The sequence below is a fragment of the Azolla caroliniana genome, unplaced genomic scaffold (genome assembly GCF_043228905.1).
Source record: "Azolla caroliniana isolate FFs.n. ecotype wild unplaced genomic scaffold, voAzoCaro1.0.p SCAF_3, whole genome shotgun sequence".
NCBI classification, from domain to species: Eukaryota; Viridiplantae; Streptophyta; class Polypodiopsida; order Salviniales; family Salviniaceae; genus Azolla; species Azolla caroliniana.
The window spans coordinates 13,894,671-13,916,621 of NW_028230438.1; positions in this window are offsets into that span (position 1 = coordinate 13,894,671).

A 21,951-nucleotide genomic window follows, 5' to 3' on the forward strand; every position below is an offset into this window, starting at 1 on the left:
ATCAGGAATCTATCACCGATTTCGTCATCCGGTTCCAGAACTTTAAACCCTAAACCCTAAACTTAGACTGAACTATTAATGAAACCCTAATCGGTTACTAATCGACAAGATCATTAGTCACAATACACGTGTAAGATGAATTACACTTAGCATAGAACGGTAATTAACACTGATTAAGATACAGAACAACAACACTCTATTAATTATCCGCTATTTCATTATAAATAGACCCGGTCCTTTTATAGGTCACCGGCTCTAGGTACAAACCAGTGCCAACCGGCAACCGGCGACGAACCGGTCCAGATCCGGATCGTCATACCGATTCCGGGTCCATCCGTTCGCTTCTCAAAATAATAATTATAGATTAATTATCCCTTTCCCATTCTGGACTTTATCCGGCTTTCAAGTCTTTGCCGGCCAACACATGGCACGCTTGTGGGACAGTACCTTGTACGTCGAATCCCAAGGTTCGCCCTTCACTCTTCCTCCAAAATGTCCAGAATGCTCTTGTCCAAGGGTTCTAAAGGCTCATTGGGTAGCCGCTCCGACGTCTGTTGCTGCTCCTGCTCCCGCTCCTACTGTTGCTGCTTTTGCTCCTGCTCCTCTGGTCTCTCCGGTTCCACTTGTTTCTCTGGTTCCACTGGTCTCTCCGGTTCCGCTAGTGTCTCCGGTTCCACCAGTGTCTCCGGTTCCACCAGTCCCGAGGCTTCCGATTCTAGTTCTATTGGTTTGGGCTCCTCCTGTTGATGGTTTCCTATGTGTAGGTTTCCATTTTTCGGCTGCTCCTCCGGAGTTATGTTCGGTTGGCTTCCCCGAACTTCGGCTTCATTTGGCGCCTGCTCCGAAGACTGCTCCTCATCACTTATATTGATCGCCGCAATTCTTCTGACCACTTCTTTCCGTCGCCGTTCTCGTTCATACCGCTCGAGCTGGAGTTGGGTATCCAACTGGTCGTCGTCCAATTGTTCAACCAATCGCCTCACTGCCGCCAATTGGTCCCCGGCTAATGATAGGAAGTCGTCCGACAATTCCTCCCTTATGGCTACAATGTTTTCTTCGTCCAGTTTATAGAAATCGTCGTCCTCCTTCTACCGGTTCTCCGCATCCGCTTGCAACAATTGTAACTCCGCTGCCTGCTTAGCCCATTGAGACCACCATTGAGCCGAACTTTCTTCCACCAGTCGCTTCGTCCGGTCTCTCCATGTTTGCACCAGATCACGTATTCGCCCTAGCCCCATCTTTGATTTGATCTCTGCGACTTGTTTTTCATCCTTCAATTGTTTGATCAGGCTCGCGGTTGCCACTTCTTGGCTTCTGTAGTGCATGAGATGGGTCTGATAGGTCGTGTGAACTTTGTTCAGAGCCATTGTAGTGCGCTCTGTTGCCTCTGAGTGCTACCGGGTCTGCTCTACCCATTCTTTCACCGCTTTCGTAGTTGCTTCGCTGCTTCAACCCCCTTTGACTCTTCTTCTACCAAGGCTACCACGATCCGGTTAACCTCATCCCGAAGTTCCCGTAACTTCTCCTGCTTCCGGTCACTTTCAGTGATCAATTTCTTGTGTTCTGCATCCAAGTGTTTGTGATCCCGGTGTAGCCGATCAAAGTTCTCCATTTTCTATTTCAGTCGTTGGTTGATCAGACGGTGAGCACGTTCTTCCTGGTCCTTTTGTTGCCAGAGTTCTTCCTTGAGTCGCTCGATCTCTACTTCCGCCGAGCGCCGAAGTTTGTCCTTTTCCTGTAGGAGTCTTTCTTTTTCTTCCTTCAGCCAGTCATATGCTTGATGACCTTTTCTCAAGCTTTCCTCTGCTTGGCGGAGGCTGTGGGCCATCTTCCTTTGTTCCTCCTCCGCCGCTTTTTTCAATTCTCGCTCCCTAGCTCGTAAGGCTTCTTGTGCTGCCAAGTCTTCCAGTAATGTGGCGAGCTCTTGTGCTGGCGTTTTATTAGTATCCGGGCTTGATTTAGTCACCGGGGTCTTATTGTTCTGTAAAGATACCGGAGCCACCGGTTCCGATTGCTATGGTCCTTCTATGACGAACTTGGCAATTTCTGTTCTGGCCTTCTCTATGTCTTGCTCCATGCTCCGGATTTTTGACCGGGCCGTCTCTAATTCCTCGGTTGTGGCTAGCAACAAGTCTTCATGCGCTCTCTCTTCCGCTTCTAACTGGCAGACGACCCCGACCACTTGTTTTGCTATCCATCGTAGCCATTGACTGCCGGTGCCTTGTTGTCGTGCCGGTTCTGGTCGTGGGATGGTTTCTTCACTGGCCATGAGCCTATTATGGATGGTTACGTCAAGCGGCCACTTCGGTTCTGGCTGTTGCTGCTGCAGAGGCGACACCGACAATTCAATGTCCGATTCTTGATCCATCGGTATTGCCGTGTCCTGGACCGCTGATTTTGCTATGTCCTACCGCACCAATTGCTCTATCACCGATTCTTGTTGAACCAGTTTTGACGTCTTCCTTGGTTGCGACTCCTTAGGGAGGGGTTCCAGTATAATGTCCTCCATCAGACTTGATTTGTACCCTTTGTGGTCCTTGTCACTTGTCTGTCGACGATGTATCAAAGTCTCGGTAGGCTCGTCTTCCTGCTCTTCTTCCTCCAGGGTCTTGCTATTGATTAACGCCGCCAAGGGGTCCTGCCCCTGTGGTTTGTCCGGTTGCTGTTCTGCTTGTTGTTCCGTCTGGCGCAACTTGATTTTCACAGGTCTCACCAGGGTGTCCACCAATGCCTCCTTTGCAGACCGCTTCCGGTTAGGCCACTTCTTCGCCTTTTGTGAAGTGTCGGCCTCCTTCCAGCCTATTGCCTGGGTAGCTAGGAGTTGCTGCCGTTTTGAAGCTGTTTTGGGGGTCGATTCTATCCGTCTTCCTCGCTTCCTTTGTTTCATGGGCTCCACCGGCGGTGCTAACAGAGTGAGCCATTGTGCCACCGTTGTCCACATCTTTTTGCCATCTTTTACTAAGATGATGGTAGTGCTCAGGCCGTCGACGATGATTACCGGCCAATCCACCTGTACTCCCTTGTAGGTGGCTATGATCAAACCGTCTCTATTCCTGGGCATAACCGGTGGTCGGGGGTATACATGACCATACTCGTGGAGTACCCGAGCAATTTCTTGAAACAATAGGTCTTCACGTGCGGTACGCCTTGCTGCCTAAGGAGTATTCTCTGAAATACTTCGTCAGTAGCTCTTGTGAAGGGTTGTCGATTGAGTATATTCCCCCTTCTGGTAAGCTGGTCAGGGCTCGAATGGCTTCTTCGGTGATGACCTCTGTGTCGATGTCTTTGACGACATTTTCCACATCTCCGTGCGGCGGTGCTTCAACTATCCTCAAGAATCCCTCCAGGTCGTGTTGCTTAAGCCATTTCTTGGCCGCTTTTGAGAGTACCATGCATTCCATGTTGTCGTTGGAGTCGGTAGGTTGTGGTAGGATTAGTGCACCTGTGTGTTCTGCTTGCTGTCGCCTGATCACTCGTAATCGCCTGTGTGCGTTGAGAACTCTGTGTTCGCGAAATGAAAGGGACTCTGTGCGGTGGAGGTTTTCTTTCTCCATGCGTGGCGTCTTTTCTCAATTCCCACGCATGCACGTCTTGTACTATAATAGCAGTCGGTTGACACCTGGTGGGCTTTTAAAGAGGCTTTAATTAGCCACCTACCACACCTTTTCAAAGTGCCTGTTCGCTCCTCGCCTATGCATGATGACTTTTTTTTTTTGCAAGTTGAGTTTTAGTTAACTGGAAGCATTGGTCCGTATCCCGGTTTTTTCCCATATTCACGTTTGCTGGCCACCTCTTTGTCGCTATTCGGTAACGCCGGCTCCGCTTGATTGTCGGGTACTTGTTTACCGCTTCCTAATGTTGCATCATCCTCCGTCTGCTCGAACGGATTCTGTGGCATGGGTCCACAATTGATACCAGATTGAAAGGAATACGGTTTCCTAAGCTATGCTCGGCCACAACCGAGACGTCGGATCAAGCACAAAAAAATAGGGATGTGGTGAGATGTATTAATGCACGGAACAGTAAAGAAGAGAGTGCACTGGATGTTAACGTGGAAACCCAAATTTGGGAAAAAACCACGACAACTCTTAGACTGCAAAATATCACTATATCAAGATTACAACAATGGGGCACAGAGGCAACGACCTCTTCCTCTCTCTCTCTCTCTTCTCTGTACGCAGTTACACTCTAAATTATCGCAACAACGATAATAATACAACCAGCTCTACATCATCATCATTAAGTTTTCCCTAGGTCATATTTATACTAATATGACTTTCGGCTATTTACAAAATATAGCCCCAGTGGGCTCTCTGGAACATATTTACATATATGTCCCTTCATCCGATGAGAGGTTCTCACCGGGCCTGCAACATCCGGTTCTCACCGGGTCTTCCTTGTCGGGTACTTGTCATTCGGTTCTCATCGGGTCTTCCGTTGCCGGGTACTTGTCATCCGGTTCTCACCGGGTCTTCCGTTGTCGGGTACTTGTCATCCCATCCGGAGGGACCGAGATCCTAACAAACTCCCCCTTCACTCCGGCATGGGATGCCAAGTCAATCCGATCCGCTTCCGACATGCATCCAGCTTGTCGGGTATCAATACTTTGGTCAGCATATCTAACCCGTTCTCGGCCGTGTGGATCTTCGTCAGCGCAAACTCTCGATCTTCTACTCGCTCCCGGATCCAGTGATACCTACACTAGATGTGCTTCGTCCTGGAATAGTACGCTGTGTTCTTAGCAAGGTGGATGTCACTTTGATTGTCGCAATAGAGCTGATATTCATCTTGCTGGATACCGAGCTCTCCGATGAAGTCCTTCATCCATAGTATTTCCTTGCCGGCTTCCATAACCGCCATGTAATCCGCCTCCGTGGTTGACAACGCAACCGTCTTCTTCAGCCTCGACTGCCATGAAACAGCTCCCCCTGCATATGTCATTACATACCTGGATGTAGACCGCCTAGTATCCACATCAGCCGACATGTCCGAATCGGTAAAACCGTCAAGTTGAGGTTTACCGGAGCTGAATCAGAGACACATACTTGAGATGCCTTTCAAGTATCGGAGTATCCATTTTACTGCATTCCAATGCTCCTTGCCGGGATTGCTAATAAACCGGCTCACCACTCCGACTGCATATCCGATATCCAGTCGGGTACACACCATTGCATACATTAGGCTCCCGACGGCAGACACATATGGTATCTTCATCATATCCGCCTTCTCTGCCTTCTTCTTCGGGCTTTGCTTACCGAATAACTTGCAATTTTCCGGAAGTGTTTATCCGACCGGTTTTGCATCTAACATGTTGAACCGTTGAAGCACCTTTGTCACGTATTTTGCATGTGACAACCACAATTGCTTCTTTGACCAGTCCCGGATGATGTGCATCCCAGTATCTGCATAGCCGGGCCCAAGTCTTTCATTGAGAAGGTTTGGTTGAGAGCCTTCTTCACCATCCGTATTTTGGCTTGGTCCCGTCCAACGATCAACATGTTGTCCACGTACAGAAGGAGTATCAGGAAGTCGCCTCCTACAAACTTCTTCACAAACACGCAATGATCGGTTTGCGTTTTGTGATACCCTTGGTCGGTCATGAAGGAGTCAAACTTCCGGTACCATTGTCAGGGAGCCTGCTTCAATTGGTACAGGCTCTTCTTCAACCAGCAAACCAGGTGCTCCTTCCCTTTCTCCACGAATCCTTCCAGTTGCTGCATGTAGATCTCTTCTTCGAGGTCACCGTGAAGGAATGCCGTCTTCACGTCCACCTACTCTACCTCGAGGTCCATGCTTGCCGCTATGCTCAGCACCGTTCAGATGGAAGTCATCTGTACTACCGGGGCAAATATCTCGTCGAAGTCCACACCCTTCTTCTGCTAGAACCCCTTCACCACGATCTTGGCTTTGTATCTCGGGGGTTTGCCGGCATCTCCCGGTTTCAACTTGTACACCCACTTATTTCGGAGTGCCCGCTTTTCTTTCGGCAACTCCACCAATTCATACGTATGGTTCTCATGCAGGGAATCCATCTCATCCTGCATGGCACTTAACCATTTGCGGTTGTGGGTGTCATCCTTCGCTTCTTCGAAGCTTTCCGGCTCTCCCTCATCGGTCAGCAACACATGCTCTACATCCGAAAATCTTCGGGGGGCCCTTCTCTCTCTGAGAGGATATCTCTGTCTTTGGCCTTCGGCAACCAACTCCACTATTTGTTCTTCATCTGAATCCGATTCGGGGTCTTGGCCGGTTCCGATTCCAGCTTCCTCTACTTCTTCTTCTACCGGTTCGGTATCCTCACCGTAACTGGTTGGTTCCTCGATTGTCAACCGGCTCTTAGCCGGGTGGGTCAATTGTTGGAATTTCGGTCCCTCCGGATGGGATGTCCGGAGATGAATGACGGCAAGCCCGGAGGCTGTTACGGAACCGTAGGATGATGAAGACCCCGGTTACGGAGCCGGATGCTGAAGACCCCGGTTACGGAGCCGGATGCTGAAGACCCCGGCTACGGAGCCGGATGCTGAAGACCCCGGTTTCGGAGCCGGATGCTGAAGACCCCGGCTACGGAGCCGGATGCTGAAGACCCCGGTTTCGGAGCCGGATGCTGAAGACCCCGGCTACGGAGCCGGATGCTGAAGACCCCGGCTACGGAGCCGGATGACGAATGTACCCGGTGAGAGAGATCCGGATGCGGGGACATATTTGTGAATATGTTTGCCAAGAGCCCTTGTGGTTATATTTGTAAATAGCCCGAAAGTCATATGCGTATAAATATGACTTAGGGCAAACAGTTTTACTGTTGTTGCTCATTTTCTGTTTTTCCACTTAGAGGGAGCGAAGTGAGAGCAGCCGAGAGAGAGAGAGAGAGAGAGAGAAACGAAGAGGTCGACGCCTCTGTGTAATACCGTCGCCTGTGGCGAGGACAGCGAGCTCAAGGTCGTCGCCTTGCAGCTCGCCATTGTATGTTCCAGTGTATAGTGGTAGTTGGAGTCGTGCACTCCCGTGGTTTTTCCCGTTTAGGGTTTTCCACGTTATACCCTGTGTATTCATCTCTCTGTGTCTTTGTTTTTATTTTTCCTGCTGCATTGATCCGTGTTGTCTCGGTTGTGGCCGAGAGGCGAAAGATTTGATAGCGTCAATTCTTTACAAAGTGGTATCAGAGCGACGATAACACAGAAGATGGAAGGCGGCGGTAGCGGGCAGCCGGGAATGATGGTGCTGAATGCGCAGAATTACGCCGACTGGAAGATCAAGATGGAGGATCTTCTGATTGTTCGGGACCTGTACGAACCGATTGACAGGTCGGAAATACCGAAGGGAGTACTTGAGTCGGAGTGGAAGCTCCTGAACCGGAAAGCAGTAGCGACGATCCGGCAATATGTCGATGTAAGTGTCCTGCAACATGTGGCGAACGATACGAACGCCTATGAGATGTGGAAGAAGCTGTCGGGCCTCTATGAGAGGAAGAATGCGTTGAACCGGACCTCCCTGATGAGAAAGATAGTGAACCTCAAGTACCGGGACGGCGAGAGTATGGTGGAACACGTAAGCACGTTCATGGGATTCGTGAACCAGCTTGCGGCGATCAAGTTCCCGTTGGAGGATGCAATGCAAGCCATCATCCTGATGTGTACATTGCCGGACAGCTGGGAGAATTTGGTGGTGACTCTCAGCACCTCCTCCACGGAAGACAACTTGTCCCTACAAACGGTAAAGACAAGTATTCTAAATGAAGAAGCGCGTCGGAGAGATAAAGAACCGGCCTCCGACTCGAAGGCGCTGCTTACCGAATCGGAACGGGGAAGACACTGGAACCGGAGTCCGCAAAGACGGGAGAAGTCGGGGACCCGGTCGCAGTCAAGAGGAAGACCCATTTGCTTCCACTGTGGGAAGCCGGGGCACTTCCGGAAGAATTGTCGGCATTACCGAAAGGACAACGGAGCCGACGACGCCGATTCGAAGAAGTCACCGGAGAGAAACGGTGCATACCGGGGAGCCACGGACCGGAGAGGTCCGGATCGGCGAGGGCAGGACCGGAAAGGAACGACGGCACTCGCGGCAAGTGAAGAAGAGATAATGCTCATTACCGAAGAGAGGGAGCTGAACCTTGCCGGCGTAGAGATGACCTGGGTGGTCGATTCCGGAGCGTCGTTCCACCTGACCCCGGAGAAGAAATACTTCTCATCCTACACAGCCGGTGAACATGGCTGTGTCCGGATGGGAAATGAAGGCACATGCCGGATTGCCGGCATAGGAGACGTGTGGCTGATGACATCAACCGGATGCAAGATGCTGCTGAAGGATGTGCGACACGTTCCGGAGGTCCGATTGAACCTGATCTCGGCCGGGAGGCTAGATGATGAAGGCTACACGGGTAGCATCCGGAACGGTGTCATGAAGTTCAGCAAGGGGAGCCTGATAGTGGCTCGGGCCCGGAAGGTCAACACACTGTACCTGATGAATTCCCGGCTATGTCCGGAGGAGCTGAACGTGGCAGCCGACACTGCCGGTGAGCTGTGGCACAAGAGACTGTGCCACATGAGTGAGAAGGGGATGAAGAGGCTTGTAGAAGACAACCTCATTCCAGTGAAGCATGTGCACCTGGAGAAGTGCACCGATTGCCTGGCCGGTAAGCAGAACCGAACCTCCTTCCACTCAAGGCCACCGACGAGACGTAGCGCACCCTTGGAGCTGGTGCACACTGATGTGTGTCAGGTAGAAACGAAGTCACATGGCGGAGCCCAGTACTTCGTGACATTCATTGATGATCACAGCCGGAAGCTGTGGACGGCACCGTTGAAGACAAAGGACCAAGTGTTGTCCGTCTTCAGAGAACTCCACGCGAGAGTGGAAAGAGAATCCGGCAAGAAGCTGAAAGCGATACGAGCGGATAACGGAGGGGAATACCGGGGGCAGTTCCAGGAGTACTGTCGCTCGAAGGGAATCCGGCTCGAGTTTACTGTGCCGAAGACGCCGGAACTGAACGGGCTGGCCGAGAGGATGAACCGGACCATAATGGAGAGGGTCCGGAGTATGCTAGCGCATGCGAAACTACCCAAGGGATTTTGGGCTGAGGCAATGTCGACGGCGACGTATGTGATAAATAGATCACCCTCAGTACCTTTGGACGGAGACACGCCGCAGAAAGTGTGGACCGGTAAGGAAGTGTCCTACCGGCATCTGAAGGTGTTCGGGTGTCTCACATACGTGCATGTGGCAAAGGACCGGAGAGGAAAGTTAGATCCAAAGACCCGGCCATGCATATTCCTCGGTTACGGCGACGACGAGTTCGGCTACCGAGTATGGGACCCGGTCGACAAGAAGATATTCAGGAGTCGAGACATCATCTTCATGGAGGACAAGACACTCGCCGACTGGGAGTCGGAGAAGAAGATGAAGAGCTCCAAGTCGACCGGTGAGGATCAACTCTACGAGGAGCAGTCCCGACCGGCAAGGGACCGGTTAGCACTCGAGGATCCGGCCGAAGACGGTGAAGAAACAGAACCGGCCGAAGAAGATGAAAACGATACCGGAACCGGCCCCGATCCCGAAATAGATTCGGATGAAGAAGAATCGGAAGAACCGGTTACCGAAGTTCCGGAACGGAGATATCCTCTAAGAGAGAGAAGGGCCCCCCGGAGATTTCCGGAACCAGAGCACGTGCTGCTAACCGACGAAGGGGAGCCGGAGAGCTTTGAAGAAGCAAAGCATGACACCCAGAGCCGCAGGTGGTTGAGTGCCATGCAGGACGAGATGGATTCCCTGCATGAGAACCACACATATGAACTTGTGGAGTTGCCGAAAGGAAAACGGGCACTCCGTAACAAGTGGGTGTTCAAGCTGAAACCGGGAGATGCCGGAAACCCCCCGAGATACAAAGCCAGGATCGTGGTGAAGGGGTTTCAGCAGAAGAAGGGCGTCGACTTCGACGAGATATTTGCCCCGGTAGTGAAGATGACCTCCATCCGGACGGTGCTGAGCATAGCGGCAAGCATGGACCTCGAGGTAGAACAGATGGACGTGAAGACGGCATTCCTTCACGGTGACCTCGAAGAAGAGATCTACATGCAGCAACCGGAAGGATTCGAGAAGAAAGGGAAGGAGCACCTGGTATGCCGGTTGAAGAAGAGCCTTTACGGACTGAAGCAGGCTCCCCGGCAATGGTACCGGAAGTTCGACTCCTTCATGACCGACGAAGGGTACCTCAAAACGCAGTCTGACCACTGCGTGTTTGTGAAGAAGTTCGAAGGAGGAGACTTTCTAATACTCCTCCTGTACGTGGACGACATGTTGATCGTCGGACGGGACCAGGTAAAGATACGGATGCTGAAGAAGGCTCTTCACCGAACCTTCTCAATGAAGGACCTGGGTCCGGCGAGGCAAATACTAGGGATGCACATCATCCGGGACCGGAAGAAGAAGCAGTTGTGGCTGTCACAGGAGAAGTACGTGACGAAGATGCTTCACCGGTTCAACATGTCGGAAGCAAGACCGGTCGGATCGACCCTCCCGGCAAACTGCAAGCTGTCCAGCAAGCAATGTCCCAAGACAAAAGCTGAAAAGGAGGATATGATGAAAGTACCGTATGCCTCAGCCGTCGGGAGCTTGATGTACGCCATGGTGTGTACGAGACCGGATATAGGATATGCAGTCGGAGTGGTGAGCCGGTACATGAGCAATCCCGGCAAAGAGCATTGGAACGCGGTCAAGTGGATACTCCGATACCTGAAGGGCACAGCGAATGTGTGCCTCCGATTCGGCTCCGGTAAGCCCGAACTCGACGGCTTCACCGATTCGGATATGTCGGCTGATGCAGATACCAGCCGGTCCACATCAGGGTATGTGATGACGTATGCAGGGGGAGCCGTTTCGTGGCAGTCGAGGCTGCAGAAGACGGTTGCGTTGTCAACCACGGAGGCGGAGTACATGGCAGCTGTTGAAGCCGGCAAGGAAGTAATATGGATGAAGGACTTCATTAGAGAGCTCGGTATCCGGCAGGAGGAGTACCGACTCTACTGCGACAGTCAGAGTGCAATCCACCTTGCGAAGAACGCGGCCTATCACTCCCGGACGAAGCACATCCAGCGAAGATATCACTGGATCCGGGAAAGGATAGAAGACAAGGAGTTCGTGCTGACGAAGGTCCACACGGACGAGAACGGGTCGGATATGCTGACCAAGGTGCTCACACCCGACAAGCTGGAAGCATGCCGGAAGAGGATCGGGTTGGAGAGACATCCCATGCCGAAGTGAAGGGGGAGTTTGTTGGAATTTCGGTCCCTCCGGATGGGATGTCCGGAGATGAATGACGGCAAGCCCGGAGGCTGTTACGGAACCGTAGGATGATGAAGACCCCGGTTACGGAGCCGGATGCTGAAGACCCCGGTTACGGAGCCGGATGCTGAAGACCCCGGCTACGGAGCCGGATGCTGAAGACCCCGGTTTCGGAGCCGGATGCTGAAGACCCCGGCTACGGAGCCGGATGCTGAAGACCCCGGCTACGGAGCCGGATGACGAATGTACCCGGTGAGAGAGATCCGGATGCGGGGACATATTTGTGAATATGTTTGCCAAGAGCCCTTGTGGTTATATTTGTAAATAGCCCGAAAGTCATATGCGTATAAATATGACTTAGGGCAAACAGTTTTACTGTTGTTGCTCATTTTCTGTTTTTCCACTTAGAGGGAGCGAAGTGAGAGCAGCCGAGAGAGAGAGAGAGAGAGAGAGAAACGAAGAGGTCGACGCCTCTGTGTAATACCGTCGCCTGTGGCGAGGACAGCGAGCTCAAGGTCGTCGCCTTGCAGCTCGCCATTGTATGTTCCAGTGTATAGTGGTAGTTGGAGTCGTGCACTCCCGTGGTTTTTCCCGTTTAGGGTTTTCCACGTTATACCCTGTGTATTCATCTCTCTGTGTCTTTGTTTTTATTTTTCCTGCTGCATTGATCCGTGTTGTCTCGGTTGTGGCCGAGAGGCGAAAGATTTGATAGCGTCAATTCTTTACATCAATTTCATTAGAGTTCATTATCTTCTTCTCCGACTCCCAGTCGACAAGAGTCTGGTCCTCCATGAAGATAATATCTTAGCTCCGGAAAACCTTCTTGTCAACCGGATCCCACACTCGGTAGCCAAACTCATCATCGTCGTATCCGAGGAATATGCATGGCCGGGTCTTTGGATCCAACTTTCCTCTCCGTTCCTTAGCAACATGCACGTATGCGAGACACCCAAACACCTTTAGATGTTGGTAGGACACTTCCTTACCAGTCTACACCTTCTGCGGTGTGTCTCCATCCAAGGGCACTGAGGGTGATATGTTTATCACATACGTCGTTGTCGACAGTGCCTCAGCCCAAAACTTCTTGGGTAATTTTGCATGCACCAGCATACTCCGGACCCTCTCCATGATGGTCCGGTTTAGCCTCTTGGCCCGCCCATTTAGTTTCGGCGTCTTCGGCACGGTAAATTCGAGCCGGATTCTCTTCGAGCGACAATACTCCTCGAACTGCCCTCGGTATTCACCTCCGTTATCTGCTCGAACCGCCTTCAGCTTCCGGCCGGTTTCTCTTTCCACTCTCGTGTGGAGCTCTTTGAAGACAGATAACACTTGATCCTTCGTCTTCAACGGTGTGGCCCACAGCTTCTGGCTGTTGTCATCTATGAACGTCACGAAGTATTGCGATCCAGCATGTGACTTCGTGTCCACTTGACACACATGGGTATGCACCAACTCTAGTGGTGCATTACGTCTCATCGGTGGCCTCGATTAGAAGGAGGTCCGGTTTTGTTTACTGGTCAGACAATCAGTGCACTTCTCCAAGTGCCCGTTCTTCAGTGGAATGAGGTTGTCGTCTGCAAGCCTCTTCATCCCCTTCTCGCTCATGTGACACAACCTCTTGTGCCACAGCTCACCGGTAGTGTCGGAAGCCACATTCACTTCTTCCGGGCATAACCGGGCATTCATCAGGTACATCGTGTGGACCTTCCGGGCCCGAGCCACAATCAGGTCCCTTTGCTGAACTTCATAACATTGTTCCGGATGCTACCTGTGTAGCCTTCATCATCTAGCCGACCGGTTGATATCAGGTTCAGACAAACCTCCGGAACGTGTCAGACATCATTCAACAATAGCTTGCATCTGGTTGGTGTTGTCAACCACACGTCTCCTATGCCGAGAATTCGGCATGTACCTTCATTCCCCATCCGGACACAGCCGTGATCATCGGTTGAGTAGGATGAGAAGCATTTCCGGTCCGGGGTAAGGTGGAATGACGCTGCAGAGTCGACCACCCAGGTCATCTCGTCGCCGGCAAGGTTTAGCTCACCCTCCTCAGTGATGAGCATAAACTCTTCTTCACTTGCTGCAATTGCCGTCATTCCCTTCTGGTCCGTTCCCCTCCGGTCTTTACCGTTCCGATCCGGTGTCCGCTTCGAATCGGTATCATCGGTTTCCTTGTCTTTTCGGAAGTGCCGACAATTCTTTTGGAAGTGTCCTGGCTTGCCGCAATAGAAGCAGGTAGGCCTCTCCCTTGACTTTGACCGTGTCCCCAACTCTACAACGATAATAATACAACCAACTCTACATCATCATTATTAAGTTTGCCCTAGGTCATATTTATAATAATATGACTTTCGGCTATTTACAAAATATAGCCCTAGTGGGCTCTCTGGAACATATTTACATATATTTCCCTTCATCCGGTGAGAAGTTCTCACCGGGCCTGCAACATCCGGTTCTCACCGGGTCTTCCTTGCCGGGTACTTGTCATCCGGTTCTCACCGGGTCTTCCGTTGCCGGGTACTTGTCATCCGGTTCTCACTGGGTCTTCCGTTGTCGGGTACTTGTCATCCCATCCGGAGGGACCGAGATCCTAACACCTTCGTCGCTGCTCCAGTTCCAACTACATGAGATTCGCTATCCGATGCTCTTCTTGTTCGCATAATGCGGCTAACCGGATTTTTTCCGATTCCTTTTCACTTACTCGTTCTCTAACCTGTATCCGCAAACTCAGAACCTGAAATTCGATCGGCATTACTACTTCCAGCCCAAATGCTAACCGGAATGGTGTTGACCGGATACTCGTTTTGTATGTCGTCTGGTATGCCCATAGTGCACTATGCAGCTTCGTGTCCCAATCGATCTAATTTTCATTGACGATCTTTCGCTGGATGTTCTGGAGCGTTTTGTTTGTGGATTCTACCAGTCCATTGGCCTGTGGATAATAAGGGGTACTGCGCTTGTGTACCACTGCATAGAATGTTGTTAAGCTCTCCACTACTTGACTGAGAAAATGTCCGCCTTGGTCACTAATTAACTCGATCGGGCATCCATACCGGCACGAGATGTACTCATATAAGAACTTTGTCGTTGATGCCGCAATGTTGTCCCGCAAAGCCTTGACTTCTACCCACTTGGTACAATAATTTGTGGCGACTATAACATATCTGTTGCCGGTTCTCATTGCCGGAGGTTTAAATGGCCCAACAAAATCCAACCCCCATTCCTGAAATGGCTCTAAGGATAGCACCGGTTGGTGAGGCATCTTGCCTGTTCTGTTGTTTGGCCGATCCGTTGACATAAATCACAGTCTTTTGCGTACCGGACCAGGTCCTTCAATGTCGTCGTCCACCATAGCCCGTCGTGCCATATCTTTCTTGCCGTAGCATCCCCGACATAGTGCCCTCGTAATATTGTGTCCTTTTCGTCGCTTCGCACTGCTCACCGCCATATGCCGTCCGCACCTTTGTGGTACAGGGTATCCTGTAGTAGACAAAAATGTCGGATTTGTACCGCTAACCGCTTCCGCTCATCCCGGTTCATCTCCTCCGGTGGTAGTCCCGTGCTTAGGAATTGATGCATGTTGGTTAGCCACTTGTCTTCGTCGACTACCGTGCTATTTGTTGCCGTTTTTGCTGTTACTTTAAACAACTCAGCATCCGGAAACTCATCTGGGACTCCATCGACGGTCTCGCCGGGTCAGATAATCAGCAACCGCATGTTGTATTCTCGACCAATGATGTATTTCGAACTCAAACTCTTGTAGCAACAATGTCCATTGGGCCAGCTTACCGGTGAGCGATGCCTTTGAGAACAAATATAATAGCGCTGAGTGGTCGACATGAAATGAAAATTTCCTTCCCAATAATAGTGCTTGAACTTGGTAACATTGTAAATCATCCCTAAGGCTTCTCTTTCCGTTGTTGAATAATTTCGTTCCGCCTAGGATAGCTTCCGACTGGCATAATAAACCGGTCGGTACCATTTCGGTTCAGTCAGTTGCATTAGTGCGCTGCCGATTGCTATGTTGAACGCATCGACGAACACGTGGAACTCTTTTGACCAGTTCAGTGGTTGCACCACCGCTGCTTGTGATAGCAGTACTTTTAGTGCCCAGTAAGCCTTATCCTCCGTATTTGTCCATTGAAACAGTGTCCGGTGAACTGCGGCATGCAACGGTGTAGCAAGATTGGCCAAATACCAGAGCATCCGGCTATGCCACCGGATTTGCCCTAGAAACCGACTCAAAGCTTTGGCGGTGGATGGTGCCAGTGCTTCTAAGATTGCTTTGACCTTATCGGGATCTACTGCGATCCCATCCTTGCTAAAGATATGGCCCAACAATGCACCGCTTGTTACTCCGAACACACACTTTGCTGGATTCAGACTTAACCTATAACTCCTGCATTTCTCAAGACATAGTCGGAGGTGTTGGAGATGTTCTCTTTCTCGGCTATACACAACAATGTTATCCAGGAATACCTGCATAAATGCCGGGATGAACTCACCAAATATTTCCATGATTATGACGAGAAATATGCAGAATAATCTCCGGCCACAACTGAAGCGTAGATCACTTGATGACAATCAAACACAGAAGAAATGGGAATGAAGGTAAGTACACAAAACAAAAAGAGAGTACATAGGATATTAACATGGAAAACCCTAAGAGGGAAAAACCACAGGAGTCCACAGACTCCAAACTATCACTATGTCAAGTAATACAACAAGGAGCACAGAGGCAACGACCTCTTGCTAACAATCTTCGCCTAGTGACAGTTACAACAGAGACACAATCTTTGTATTTCGCTCTCTCTCTCTCTGTCTTACACATTGTACAGGAGTTACACCAATAACTCTATCATCCCCTACATTGAGTTTGCCCTAGGTCATATTTATACTAATATGACTTTAGGGCTATTTACAAATATAGCCCCAATGGGCTCTTTGGAACATATTTACATATATGTCCCTTCATCCGGTGAGAGTTTCTCACCGGGCCTGCAACATCCCGTTCTCTGTGGGTCTTCCTTGCCTGGTCTGCGTCATCTGGTTCTCACCGGGTCTTCCTTGCCGAGTACTTGTCATCCGGTTCTCACCGGGTCTTCCGATGTTGGGCCTTCGTATCCCATCCGGAGGGACCGAGATCCTAACAAACTCCCCCTTCACTCCGGCATGGGATGCCGCGTCAATCTGATCCACTTCCGGCATGCATCTAGCTTGTGGATGTCAACACCTTGGTCAGCATATCCGACCCGTTCTCCTCCGTGTGGATCTTTGTCAACACGAACTCTCGGTCTTCTACTCCCTCCCGAACCCAGTGGTACCTCCGTTGGATGTGCTTCGTCCTGGAATGATACGCTACGTTCTTCGCAAGGTGGATGGCACTTTGACTGTCGCAATAGAGCCGTTATTCCTCTTGCCGGATCCCTAGCTCTTCGATGAAGTCGTTCATCCATAGCATTTCCTTGCCGGCTTCCACAGGTGCCATGTACTCCGCTTCTGTGGTTGACAACGCAACCGTCTTCTGCAGCCTCAATTGCCACGAAACAACTCACCCCCCATATGTCATGACATATCCGGATGTTGACCGGCTGGTATCCGCATCAGCCGACATATCCAAATCAGTGAAACTATCAAGTTGAGCTTTACCGGAGCCATATCGGAGACACATACTTGAGGTGCCTTTCAAGTATCAGAGTATCCATTTTACCGCATTCCAGTGCTACTTGCTGGGATTGCTCATAAACCGGCTCACCACTCCGACTGCATATCCGATATCCGGTTGGGTACACACCATTGCGTACATTAGGCTCCCGTCGGTAGAGGCATATGGTATCTTCATCATATGCGCCTTCTCTGCCTTCATCTTCGGGCTTTGCTTACCGGATAACTTGCAGTTTGCCGGAAGTGTTGATCTGACCGGTGTCGCATTTGACACGTTGAACCGTTGAAGCACCTTTGTCACGTACTTCTCTTGTGACAGCCACAATTGCTTGGTTGGCCGGTCCCGGATGATATGCATCCCCATCATCTGTCTTGCCGGACCCAAGTCTTTTATTGAGAAGGTCCGGTTCAGGGCTTTCTTCAGCATTCGTATCTTGACTTGGTCTCGTCCGACGATCAATATGTCATCCACGTACAAGAGGAGTATCAGGAAGTCTCCACCTTTGAACTTCTTCACAAATACTCAGTGATCGGCTTGCGTCTTGTTGTACCCTTGATCGGTCATGAAGGAGTTGAACTTCCGGTACCATTGCCGGGGAGCCTGCTTCAACCCGTAGAGGCTCTTTTTTAACCAGCAAACCAAGTGCTCCTTCCCTTTCTTCACAAATCCCTCCGGTTGCTCCATGTAGATCTCCTCTTCGAGGTCGCCGTGGAGGAACGCCGTCTTCACGTATAACTGTTCTACCTCGAGGTCCATGCTTGTCGCTATGCTCATCACCGCCTGGATGGAAGTCATCTTTACTACCGGGGCAAATATCTCGTCGAAGTCCACGCCCTTCTTCTGCTGGAACCCCTTCACCACGATCCTGGCTTTGTACCTTAGAGGGTTGCCGGCATCTCCTAGTTTCAACTTGTACACCCACTTGTTTCGGAGTGCCCTCTTTCCTTTCGGCAACTCCACCAACTCATATGTGTGGTTCTCATGCAGGGCATCCATCTTGTCCTACATGGCACTCAACCACTTGCGGCTATCGGTGTCATCCTTCGCTTCTTCGAACCTTTCTGACTCTCCCTCATTGTCTGCAACACATGCTCTGCATCCGGAAATCTCTAGGGGGGCCCTTCTCTCTTTGAGAGGATATCTCCATCTAGGCCTTTCGGCAATCGACTCCTCTATTTGTTCTTCATTCGAATCCGATTCGGGGTCTTGGCCAGTTCCGATTTCAGCTTCCTCTACTTCTTCTTCTGCCGGTTCGGTATCCTCACCGTAACCGGTTGGTTCCTCAAGTGTCAACCGGCTCTTAGCCGGGTTGGTCCGAATCTCATCGGAGTTCATTATCCTCTTCTCCAACTCCTAGTCGGCAAAGGTCTTGTCCTCCATGAAGATAATATCTCGGCTCCGGAAAACCTTCTTGTCAACCAGATCCTTGAGATGATGCCCAACATATAAGATTCGTGATACACCATCCAAATTTATTAGGTGTTTGGATATCTACATATAGGTGCAAATCCAACCAATCTCACAATCTCTTGATCCAAAATGCCAATATCATAATTACTCGATTCCAAAATGCTAATCTCACAATTTCTTGATCCAAAATGCCAATCTCACAAATTCTCCATCCCAAATGCCAAGCTCACAATATGTGGATACAAAATGGAAACCTTAAAAAGCACAAGCATTAGAACAATCCTTGTCTTGAGTGACGGGTTAAAATAAATATGTCCATATAATTTTTTTCCACCAAATTTCTAGGCAAGAGAGAACAATCCAATGTTGTTATAAAAATAGTACAGAAATAGGCATTCGTACATTGTATATAGAATGGGAGGATGTGAATTGTGGAAGGAACTATAACAAATGTTTGAAAGAATATAGAATTAAGAAACACATTGAAAGGGGATGTAGAGAAAAGAAGGGATACTAGATCCCACACTCGGTAGCCGAACTCATCATCGCCGTATCCGAGGAATATGCATGGCCGGGTCTTTGGATCCAACTTTCCTCTTTGGTCCTTAGCAACATGCACGTACGCAACACACCCGAACACCTTCAGATGCCGGTAGGACACTTACTTACCGGTCCACACCTTTTGCGGCGTGTCTCCATCCAAGGGCACTGAGGGTGATCTATTTATCACATACGTCGTTGTTGACAGCGCCTCAACCCAAAACGTCTTGGGTAGTTTAGCATGTGCTAGCATACTTCAGATACTCTCCATTATGGTCCGGTTCATCCTCTCGGCTAGCCTGTTTAGTCCAGCGTCTTCGACACGGTAAATTCGAGCTGGATTCCCTTTGAGCGACAATACTCCTCAAACTACCCCCGGTATTCCCCTCCATTATCTGCTCGAACCGCCTTCAGCTTCCGTCCGGTTTCTCTTTCCACTCTTGCGTGGAGCTCCTTGAAGACGGATAACACCTGATTCTTCGTCTTCAACGGTGTGGTCCACAACCTCCTGCTGTGGTCATCTATGAATGTCACGAAGTATTGCGCTCCGGCATGGGACTTCGTGTCCACTTGAGACACATCGGTATGCACCAACTCCAATGGTGCAGTACGTCTCATCGGTGGCCTTGATCAGAAGGAGGTTCGGTTTTGCTTACCGGCTAGGCCGTCGGTGCACCTCTCAAGATGCACGTTCTTCACCAGAATGAGGTTGTCATCGGCTAGCCTCTTCATCCCCTTCACGCTCATGTGACACAGTCTCTTGTGCCACAACTCACCGGCAGTGTCAGAAGCCACATTCACTTCTTCCGGGCATAACCGGGCATTCATCAGGCACAACATGTTGACCTTCCGGACCTTGTCTCGTCGCCGACAAGGTTCAACTCACTCTCCTCAGTGATGAGCATCAACTCTTCTTCACTTGTCACGATTGCCGTCATTCCCTTCTGGTCCGGTCCCCTCCGGTCTTTACCGTTTCGGTCTGGTGTCCGCTTCGAATCAGTACCATCGGTTTCCTTGTCTTTTCGGAAGTTCCGACAGGTCCTCTGGAAGTGTCCCCAGCTTGCCGCAATAAAAGCAAGTAGGCCTCCCCCTTGACTTTGACCGTGTCCCTGACTTTTCCTGGTTTTGGGGGACTACGGTTCCTTTGTCTTCCACGTTTCGATTCGGTAAGAAGCGCTTTCGAGTCGGAGCTCATATCCTTGTCTTTCCGACGCGCCTCCTCATCTAGCAAGCTCGACTTGACTCTTGCTAGGGGTAATCGTTTCCCTTCCGGCCCAGTGTTGCCCAAAGTGACAACCAACGTCTCCCAACTATCGGGGAGGGAACCGAGCAGGAGTAGTGCTAGTACCTCATCGGCGAGAGGTACTTCCAATGATGTTGCCTGGTGGATTAGCTCCTGGAAGGCATTCTTGTGCTCCGCCATGCTGGAGCCATCTTGGTACCGTAGACTTACTAGCTTCCGAAATACCGAAACCTGATTAACAACATTTTTTGTTCTGAAACATAATGTCGATCTTCTCCCAGAGCTCATGAGCTTTGCTCTCTTCATTGAAGTTGTTGTATAGGCTCATGTCGATGAAGCACCGTATGTACGCCGTTGTCTTCATGTGCATCACCTCCCATATCAAGGCATCGATCTTGTCCGGTTTCTTGTCCCCGAACTGAACCGTCAACCAAAGATCTTAACCACGAGCATATCCCTCATCTTCGACTTCCACACGGAGTAGTTGGAGCCGGTGAGCTTGAACATGCCCTCCCAACAAATTGTCCATTTTTCTGTGTCGTTTCGCTCTGATACCAATTTGATGAGAAATATGCGGAATAATCTCCGGCCACAACCGAAGCGTAGATCACTTGATGACAATCAAACACAGAAGAAATGGGAATGGAGGTAAGTACACAAAAACAGAAAGAGAGTACACAAGATATTACTGTGGGAAACCCTGAGAGGGAAAAACCACGGGAGTCCACAGACTCCAAACTATCACTATGTCAAGTAATACAACAGGGAGCACAGAGGCAACGACCTCTTGCTAACAATCTTCGCCTAGTGGCAGTTACAACAGAGACACAATCTTTGTATTTCGCTCTCTCTCTCTGTCTTACGCACTGTACATGAGTTACACCAATAACTCTATCATCCCCCTACATTGAGTTTGCCCTAGGTCATATTTATACTAATATGACTTTCGGCTATTTACAAATATAGCCCCAGTGGGCTCTCTGGAACATATTTACATATATGTCCCTTCATCCGGTGAGAGGTTCTCCCCGGGCCTGCAACATCCGGTTCTCACCGGGTCTTCCTTGCCGGGTAGTCGTCATCCGGTTCTCACCGGGTCTGCATCATCTGGTTCTCATCGGGTCTTCCTTATCGGGTACTTGTCATCCGGTTCTCACCGGGTCTTCCTTGCCGGGTACTCGTCATCCGGTTCTCACCGGGTCTGCATCATCTGGTTCTCATCGGTTCTTCCTTATCGGGTACTTGTCATCCGGTTCTCACCGGGTCTACATCATCCGGTTCTGGGTACTCCACATTCGGTTCTCACCGGGGCTTCCGTTGTCGGGTACTCCACATCCGATTCTCACCGGGTCTTCCGATGTCGGGCCTTCATATCCCATCGGAGGGACGAGATCCTAACAAATTATTCGTTGGAAGGTCACCGGTGCGGTCTTGAGTCCGAACATCATTAGCACTGCGACGAAAACTCCCCATTCGGTGATGAACGTCATCTTGTCTTGGTTGTCGGGGTGCATCCTTATTTGATTGTAGCCACTGAACCCGTCTAGGAAGCTATACACTTCATGATCGGCTACCGCGTCCAACACTCCATCCATAAATGGAAGTGGAAAGGCGTCAGTCACTGTTGCCGCATTGAGTTTCCGGTAGTTGATGCACACCCGGATCTTACCGTTCTTTTTCTGCACGACGACTATGGGACTTAACCATGTAGCTTTTTTCATTGGTCGGATAAAACCGACCTATAGCAACTGGTCAATTTCCTGTTTGACCTTTGCCGCATGGTTAGGGTTCATCCGGTAACGCCGTTGTGCTACGA